We start from the raw sequence: 10,286 nt of genomic DNA on the forward strand, positions 1-10,286 counted from the left end.
CCACTTGAAATGAGACGTCTGTCCTGTCAGGGCCATGACAAGTGTCCTTCTGATTGGGTGAGTGCACAGGAGCGTTCCTGTGAGCTTTGTGTGTGCGTCAGTGTGTGCCGTTCTAGGAATGATCTGGCATGGGCCAGTATGATGGCAGAAAGGAGTACATCACAGAGTGTGACATCACCCCCGAGTACCTTCCTGGTACAGCCAGCCCTGCTGCCGCCTCCCACTCCCAGCCCCAGCCCACCAAACATGGTGCATTGATACAAATGCTGTGTGCCACTTAATTTCCCAGGCTCCCTGCCGCCTCCCACTCCCAGCCCCATCCCACCAAACTTGCGCCATTTGCTCTCTCAGCTCTGTGGCTTTCAGATCATGTTTCTGGACCTATAGCCAGGCTCTGATAAGCTCCAGGCCCCCTCAGGGGGAAGAGAGAGGTACTGCTGATGCTAGCGGGTGGTGTTCTGGCTTCCAAGCTGTCTCTCTATGGCCTCCTCCTCTTAGGCACAGACTACGGAGGTTGTGCCCTGAGCAGAGGACCCAGGCTGGTCATCCTTGCAAAGTATATGACTGCCACCCTCCTTTCAAGCCTCTGAGCTGGGCCCCAGGGAAGTCCCCACGTGAGTGAAACTGGCCACCTGGTTGGACATCTTTGGAGTCTTGGCTTCCATGGTCCTTGTGAGGACTCACATCCCTGCTGCTGTTTTCTCAGGTGAGAGAAGAGCGCAAAGCCTCTTCTTCCCCCACCTGCCTCATGGCTAAGGGAGAGACGCCACTGCGATTCCATTTTGGAGTCACGGTGATCAAAAAGGCCAGCAGGCTTCAGGTGATTCAAATGAGAGGTTGTTTTTAAATAAAGAGATGAACCGTGGTGTCATTAACGAATTTATTACATAACACAGAAAATGACTTCTGTTCAGTGTAAGCCCCACGAGGACTTGACTAGAAACTGCCTTGATGAGAAAAGAGGCTGAGTGACCAACATTGGGCTATGAGGTATTAAGGTCTGAATTTTCACTGGGGTGGAGAAATAATATAAAATATCTAATTTCGTAAACTTTGTATTTATTCAGTTTGTGTCTTGAAGCTGCCCCCCCTCCTCCTCCAGCCTCTACTCACACATCTCTTCTGTCACTCTCTGCTCTCCTTCTCCTCAGAGAAGGGAGAAGACCCCCATGGGTAAGAACCCACACTGGCACGTTTAGTAGCTACGGGACTAGGGGCATCGTCTTCCACTGAGGCCAGACATGGCAGCCCAGTTGGGGGGAGAGGATCTAATGGCCTCAGAGTCAGAGAGGACCACGATGTGCTGAGGGACTCACACGAAGACCAAGCAGCCATACCCTCTCCATATGTGCAGGGGCCCTAAGACCTCTTCATGTCTGCTCTTTGTGGGTGGTTCAGACTCTGTGACACCCATTGGTCCAGGATGACCCCGTAGGCCTTTTTGTGTTGTCCCCGACCCCTCCAGCTCCCTCAGTTGTTCCCCCAACTCTTCCATAGGACTCCCCGAGTTCTGTCTAATGTTTGGCTGTGGGTCTCTGCATCTGTCTCCATCAGCTTCTGGGTGAAGCCTCTCAGAGGAGTTCTGCTAGGCTCCTGTCTGCAAGCGTAGCCCAGTCACCTTAATAGTGTCGGGGATTGGTTCTCCCCCATGGCATGGGTCTCTAGTAGAGCCAGTCAATCTTTGTTCCATCTTTTTCCCTGCGCATCTTGTCAGCAGGACCAGTTTGGGGTTAAAGGTTTTATGAGCGGGTGGGTGTCCTTATCCCTCCACCGGAAGTCCTGCCTGGCTACAGGAGGTGGCCACGTCAGGTTCCCTATCCCCCATTTTAGGAGTCTCAGTAAGGTGGCCCCCCATAGGCTTCTTGGGGACTCCCCTATCCCAGGTTTCTGGCACATCCCGGAGGGGTCCCCCAGATCCCCGTTCTCCTCTCACCGGCCCCCTGTCCCCTGCTCATCCCCACCCCTGCTCCCCTCTCCTGCCCAGCTCCCTCCCTCCACCCACCTCTGATGCCTACTTCACTTATCTTTCTGAGATTTTAGCGTCCTCCCTCGGGCCTTCCTTGTTTCTTAGCTTCTTTGGTCTGTTGATTGTAGGGTGGTTGTCCTATACTTTATGGATAATATCCACTTATAAGTGAGAACATACCAGGTGTGTCTTTCTGGATCTGGGTTAACTCACTCAGGGAGGACCTTTTCTGGTTCTAAGCATTTGCCTGCCAGTTAATGATGGCCTTGTTTTTAGTAGCTGAGTCATATTCCATTGTGTAAATGTACCACATTTTTTAACCCATTCTTTAGTTTAAGTTAAAAGCAGAGAGTTGTGGATGGACAAAGTGTTAAGTGCATAGGGCGCAGACGCCAGTTCAGAGCTGAGGAAGTCGCACTGTATCCGACCTGCATGGCTGTCTGCAGGATGCACAGAGAAATGAACAGCGCTGTGGGGTCCAGGGAAAGCACCAGGGAGACTTTGGCTCCTAAAAATTGTATCAGAGAAAAAAGTGTGGTGCGCATCAAGAGGATGGACTTTTAGACATTCGTCTCCTAGGAGTGGAAAGGTTTGAGCAGAGGAAACGCCATGGTCCAGGGACACGTGGCAGCTGACTTTCCACACAGAGACTTGGATTTCCTTCTTGCTGAGGATACAGCAGAGAGGTCTTCAGAGAAATGTTGAGACACACCCAGAGCTGCTGGCAGTCAGGAGGAGTCTGAGAGTGTAAATTAGGGCTTGTCCTGATGGGCCATCAAGGGTACGTTAGTAGAGACAAGTAAAGTAAATTCCAAACACTTTTAGACAAACTCTGCGATATGTTTCATGCTCAGCCATGGTAAGAGCAGAACACATAAAGTCCCAAAGACCCATGCGTATAAATGCTTTGGGTTTTTTATTTTAAATTATTATAATTTATTCAGATTACATCCTGAATGTCATACCCTTGGTTGTAACTTCCTGTTCCTACCCTCCCTCCCTCCTCCACCCTATTCCCCTCCCCTCTGACAGAAGACCACCTCCCCTACCATATGACCCCAGCCTATCAGCGCTCATCCAGATAGCCTGCTTCCCCTTCCTCTGTGTGCCTGCAGGAGCTCCTCACCAAGGAGAGGTTATCAAATGGGGGCACCAGAGTTCATGTCAGAGGCAGTGCCCCCTCTGCCCACACTGTGCAGAATGAGCTGTCCGTTGGCTGGATCTGAACAGGGAGTCTAGGTTTTCTGCATGCATTGCCCTTGGTTGTGCAACTGTTTGTGCAGGCTGCTCTGGGCCCAGATCCGCCAGCCTTGATCGTCCCCTTGTGGGGTTCCTGAACCCTTCCATGCCCCCATGCTTCCAGACCACTCCCAGCCCTCCACCAGAGTCCACCAGCGAGTCTCAGCATCTCTCCTGATCCTCCCCTGGGTGGAGTCTTTCAGAGGGCATTTATACTGGGATAATATCCACTTATAAGTGAGTATATACCATGTGTCTTTCTGGGTCTGGGTTACCTCACTCAGGAGGATCATTTCTAGTTCCATTCATTTGCCTGAAAATTTCAAGATTTCCTTTTTTTTAATGGCTGAGTAGTATTCCATTGTGAAATGTACCACAGTTTTTTTTTTTTAATCCATTCTTCAGTTGAGGGACATCTAGGTTGTCTCCAGATTCTGGCTATTACAATTAAAGTGGCTATGAACATAGTTGAGCAAATGTCCTTATATGGTGGGGCATCTTTCGAGTATATGCCCAGGAGTGGGATAGTTGGGCCTTGCAGTACACTAGTCCCAATTTTCTGAGAAAGCACCAGATTAATTTCCAAAGTGGTTGTACAAGTTTGCACACCCACCAGCAATGGAGGAGTGTTCTTTCTCCACATCCTCGCCAGCATGTGCTGTTACTTGAATATTTGATCTGATAGGTGTAAGATAGAATCTCAGAGTGGTTTTGATTTGCATTTCCGTGATGACTAAGGATGTTGAGCGTTTCTTTAAGTGTTTCTCAGTCATTCAATATTCTTCCGTTGAGAATTTATATACTTGTTTTTAAAAGACTTTTAGAATTGATAACGGCCTTGCCACTTGTATATCCAAGGAAAGGCAAATGTTGTAGGTCTGTCTGTGCTACCAAATCGGTAGTGAGAGAATGTTCTTTATCATAATTTTCATTTGTCATTTTACAGCTCTTTTTGAGAAAATGTACTTTCTTAATGAATAAAAACACACGATTTCCAACTCTTCACCCTTAAGGTGAGCTTCTTCAGTCATGTGTGGTGTCACACACCTGTAACCCAGAACTCACAGGCACTGATGGTTCTCTGCAAGTTCCAGGAAACCTGGGCTACATAGTGAGTTCCCAGCCAGCCAGGGCCACACAGGGGCATCGGGTCTTGGGTGTCGATAGCTTGGCTTACTGTACGGATACACACTTTATGGTGAAGGATCATACTGTATCCATGCTGTCATGTATACAGTGACCCCTAAAATATAGTATACCCACATTCATGAAGTAGTCATGTGGGCCAAATTATTGAGAAATACATTTGCATTGCTTTATATCTTCTCCGGAAATAAAAACATTAATTGGGCGAGTATAAAATAAATCAAGATCTGGGCATGGTATCACATACCTATAATGCCTACACTATGGGAGGCAGAAGCTGGGGTATCTTCGTGATTTTAAAGTCAGCCTGATTTACAAAATGAGTCCAGGACAGCCATGGCTGCAAAGAAAAACTCTGTCTGAAAAGTCAAATAGATATAATAAAGGAAAAATAAAGAAATCAGGAAAACAAGAGATATCTGCCTTTGGTTTTATTTGTTTGTTTTGTTGGTGGTGGTGATGGTGGTTTGTTTTGGGTTTTCAGGGTTTTGGGGTTTTGGGGTTTTTTTTTGGCAGTATGTCAGTGAGAACCAAACAACAGAGATAATGACCTTTCAAGTCGTGTTGGAAAACAGCCTTTTGTAGATGCTGGTGGTCTTGAACATGCATTTACTCTGCTGTTTGTTTTAAATGTATTTACACTTATTTTATGTGAAGAGGTGTTTTGCCTACTTTATGTCTGTTGCCCACAGTCATGCAGTTCCATCAGAGGCCAGAAGAGGGAGGCAGATCCTCTGTTATAGATGATTGTTAGGCACCCTGTGGTTTCTCTAAGAGAGCAGCAAACGCTCTTAACTTATGAGCCATCACTCCAGCTCCTGCACTTGGCTGTGTTTGTTGGACTGGATCACCTACAACAAAACGGAAATACTTTAGAGACATGTAGAGACAGGTCCAGGGGGAAGGCACTCTGACTGAGGCTGCCAACTACCTGTGCCCCTGCTCTGGTGTCCCCACCGCTCTCCATGAGTTCAGGATCATGCACCAGCCGTACTTATTGTCAGGTTTGGAGCAAATCTGTCACCTCTCATCTAAGATGACAGTGTATATTAGGCACATCTGATAAAGTATAGAGTTGAGATGACCATCCTGGAGGCTGGGGTTGGGTAATGAATCCTTCATGGTAACAAGAAAAAAGATCTTCATCTAAACAAGTTGAGAGAAAGCTCCACAGCAGCCACGGGGCATGAGGCTGCAGCACAGGACACATGCTTCTGGTGGGAGCATGCATGTGCGAGCCTGCAACATGAGAGGGACAGTTTACGCTGCCCCTTAGCCACGGCAGATCTCAGATTATATTGAGGAAGTGTTTCTCCCAAGCCACTGTTTTATGATTGATGGAACGGATCTGACATCTGAGACTGTCAGTGAGTCAGAGAGTTAACGTGTGAAGGAAGTGAGTGTGTGGGTGTCCAGGCAATTGCTGATAAGCCGGGCCATTTAAAAGCTGAGCAGCCAGAGAACCAAGGTCCAGCCTTTAGTTCATCTCTGCCATAGGTCACCTTCTCTTTCTGAGCTCACACAAACGCAGAAGGTCCATCTGTAGACAGGCGAGACTTGGTTTAAGGCATGCTACCAGGTAACTATTGTACTGAGTGGTTCTCCTTCTCCATCCTGGCACCGGGAAGGAGCCTGGGCCCGGCTATGCCTGACTCACCTGTGGGTCCTCAGCATAGTGTTTGGCTAGCTTCTGACAGGCTGCCACATGGGAAGACTAACCTGGTTACTTTGCTGGCATTTTTGCAGGTGGACAACAGTCTCCTATCAGCCTTTAAGGGCTAAATTGTCCTCAGTGCACAGTGTGGGCTGAGGCTCCTCCCTTTCTCTCCCAGATAGCTAATCATTCCCAGTTTGAAACTTTTCGGCCAGGCATCCTCAAGGAGCAGCTGAGTGTACTCATCCAGCCTGCCCCGTAATTGCTGTAGAAGATGGAGTCTGAGGCCTGGGACGTAGCTCCGAGGTAGAGTAGTTGCCTGGCGTTCACAGTGCCCTCGGCTTGGTCCTAGCCCCAGGGGATACAGGGTAGAAAACCTAAGAACCCAGTTAAACCCAGAGGTGTAGCCTGCAACAAAAGGGAAAGTTACACAGAAGCTTTTAAGTCCTACAAACTCCAGCCTCCACAAGGCTTATTTTCATAGACAACATGTGTTGTCACTAAAGGGAGCATTTGTTCTAGGGGTGAAAAGAATCTACACTTCATGAAAGAAGTGTACTTAACTCATAAAGTACAGATATATATGTACATATGTACATGCACACACACACACACAGAGAGAGAGAGAGAGAGAACATAAACACAGACACATCGCTTATGAAATCCCGTTGTTGAGGTGATGGGCTTGCAAAATGGCTCAGTGGTAAAATGTGCTTGCTCTCAAGCCTATCTTCATGTGTGTGTGTGTACACCCATGACCTATCTTCATGTGTGTGCGTGTACACCCATGACCTATCTTCATGTGTGTGCGTGTATACCCATGACCTATCTTCATGTGTGTGCATGTACACCCATGACCTATCTTCATGTGTGTGTGCATGTACACCCATGACCTATCTTCATGTGTGTGTATGTGTACACCCATGACCTATCTTCATGTGTGTGCATGTACACCCATGACCTATCTTCATGTGTGTGTATGTGTACACCCATGACCTATCTTCATGTGTGTGCATGTACACCCATGACCTATCTTCATGTGTGTGCGTGTACACCCATGAACCCACCATAACTTTTAAAGATGACTCAGAAGACCATGGTGAAAATAACTGTAAAGCATCCTGAAGACTTCTTTTGGAATGTCTCATGGCACACAAGCACTCCTAGGTTAAGTGTATTTTGGTGGTCACTGCTGGCAACAGATCACAGGCCTTGTGTCCCCAGGTCTTGCAGACACTAACACCCACCCTACTCCTGATGCCTCTATATTGCCACATAGTTCACTATACCCAAGCCTGTAATCCCAGCACCCAGGGAGGCAGAGGCAGTCAGTTTTCTGTGAGTTCAAGGCCAGGATGATCTATAAAGCAAGTCCAGCACAGCCAAGCCACACAAAGAAACCCTATCTTGAAAAACCAAAATAAAAATAAAAACAAAAACAAACCAAGAAAAAAAGGGCGAGAAAAAGTATTGGCTCACTAATTAAGAGCCCTGGCTGATCTTGAAAGGACCAGAGTTTAATTCTGGGAAAACATATGGAGGCCCATTGCTAAAACTCCCAGGTAATTCAACACCTTCTTCCAGCTTCCTCAGACACCAGACACACGTGTGATGTGCAAACAAAGCTGCCCACAAAACTCTCACATGCATAAAATAATAAAATAAATTTAAAATAAAATAACAATACAAGTCAGTGGCTTCTGAAAACGCTCAGCAGGTAAAGGCTTGCTGCACACACCTGGGGATCTAAGTTCAATCTCCAGAATTTACATAAACATGGAGAGGAAAGATGGACCCCATAAAGTTGTCTTACAACCTCCACTTGTGCATGTACACAGAATAATAATTCATAAAAACAGAAAGACAACAGTAAATTTAAAAAAATAGACACACACACACTATAAAAGCAGCAAGGATTGAGGCATGGCTCTGTGACAGAGCACGTGGAAGGTCCTGGGTTCCATCCTTACCACCAGAAATAAAAACACACAAAATACATGTAAGTGAATTCAAAGCCCTGTTTAGCATCAAGGAGTGAGGGTCCTGGAGCCCAGCAGAGCTTTCCAGAATCCCTGCCTAGTGTTTTGAGGTTCCTATGACAGTGTCCTCGTCCTGACCAGGAGCTTGGTTCAGGTGGCCACTTTTTGCAGAATCCTCCTAGGTGCTTCTTGATCTTGAACTTTTTCACAAAAGGCCCCACGGCAATTGTGCCAGCAAGGGGGCTGCATAGAGCTAGGTCCAGGAAAACAGGCTGTGACCCCCATGCCTCCTAATTTCTGTCTAAAAGCCTGGGCTCCAATCTTGGCCCCCCAAGAAAAAGAACCAGAGCCAAATGCTTCTAACATATACCACTACGGATGATTTAAGGGTCTCCAAATAATCACTTAAGTATCACCATGGCAACCTGAAGAGTTGCCATGGAGATTGGAGCAGGAAATGTCCCCATGGAGACACCTGGGAGACTCCATAGGAAATCACTACCAGGTGGAGGGCTTAGAAAGGGAGTTGCTAAACACAGAAGAGAGCCCCCCTCTCTGCACCCCATGGCCCCTACTCTGACATGAGGAGGGAGGCTAAGGAGCCAAGTGAGAGAGCCAGCAGAGAGAGGCAGGAGACTTGCTGAGTTCCACTAGCAGCACCACGTGATACGAAGTTGCTAGGCCAAGCATAGAGGAGATCAGCAGGAAGGACGGCGCACGGGTGGCAGTGGCGGTCCCCAGGGAAAAGGGGAGTGTTTGTTCTCGGTGGGCTCTCTTGCGTTTGGATTTATTTTACCACAGTGTCTATTATTAACTGTTCCTCAATTACCATGCTTGACCATTTCCCGTGATGACTCTGCTGTCTCCTCAAATCAATCTCACATGGCTGGAGTCACCTTATTAAACAAAAAATATAATAGAGTCTCAATTATTTTAATGCTATCTGGATTAAGAGAGAAACTGAGAAACAAACACAGTTTTATAAAAATATCTTTAATATGTTGGTGCCTAACGTGGGGCCAAACATCATAGAAAGTGAAACTACAAAGCAGTTCTTTACTTCTGTTCATTAAGAGAACAGCCACAGTTTCTAAGGTAGGAACTCGCAGCTTCCTAATTAGACACCACCACCACCCCCTTGCAAAGCAGCAACACATTCAGCTTGCTGCAAAAAACAAAACAAAACAAACAAACAAACAAAAAACTGATACAAACCCCAGAGAGGCAGTTCTTTTAGGAAACTCTTGCTAAGGAAAAAAAAATGGCTCTTTAATACAAACAAGCTTCTTAAAGTGATTCAGTTTCCTAACTAACAGCCTTGATAGCTTTCCTCAAAAATCTATATCTGGAGCAATTTCAAAAAGGCGTTAACTAGATGGTCCATCATCAAAGACTGTTGCAGTTAGGACTTTAGTTAAACTCTGAGCTTTCTCAGCATGCAGAGACTGGACAGCAAATGTTACTGCTAATTTTATTAAGGCTGGACAATATCTCTATTTTCTTGGATCCCCAAAAAGAAAAACTACATCCTAAATCAGCAGAAAGCAAATTAAGAAAACTATGCTCCATCCCCACAGGGATCATCGTGTGGGCGATAGATGCTTATTATTGTTTTAAAGCGGTTGATTACAGAAATGAGAAGTAAAAGGGTGGCTTATTGAATCTACTTTTGGACCAAAGAACATTAATAAGCTAAAAATATTATATGGTATAGATATTTTGCTACAACATGCTAAGGTATTATATCTATGTAATTCTCAAAACTGCAATGTTAAATTCTAGACCTTTTGAAAGCCGCTATTACCAACTGTTTAGGATAAGTAAGAATCACATATAGCAGTCAGACAATCAATATCATGGTCATTTTAGATCCTAGTTTAGTTAATTACAAAAATATGTTTTCTAGATTGATGGGCAAAAATAGTTTGGACAAGATAGATAGATAGATAGATAGATAGATAGATAGATAGATAGATAGATAGATAATAGATAGATAGATATAGATAGATAATAGATAGATTGATAGATACATGGATAGATAGATAGGTAGATAGTCTTCAAACACCTTATAGACCTACAGAACATGGCATTTAAAGATTTTTATTAACAAGGCCTTTTCGACAATAAGATAAGTCTGCTCCTGGTAGCACACCTGTTCCACTTCAAAGGGCATCAAAGGCTTCATATCTGGCAAGCTGGCCTTTGGGTGAGAAAATGCCCTGTGTCAGTTACAGACAGAATACCGCCCCAAACAGGACAAACTGGATGCAGGAGAGGAGACTGCCAAGCTTTACAGGGACTA

The sequence above is a fragment of the Acomys minous genome (genome assembly GCF_964271855.1).
Source record: "Acomys minous genome assembly, chromosome: 9".
NCBI lineage: Eukaryota > Metazoa > Chordata > Mammalia > Rodentia > Muridae > Acomys > Acomys minous.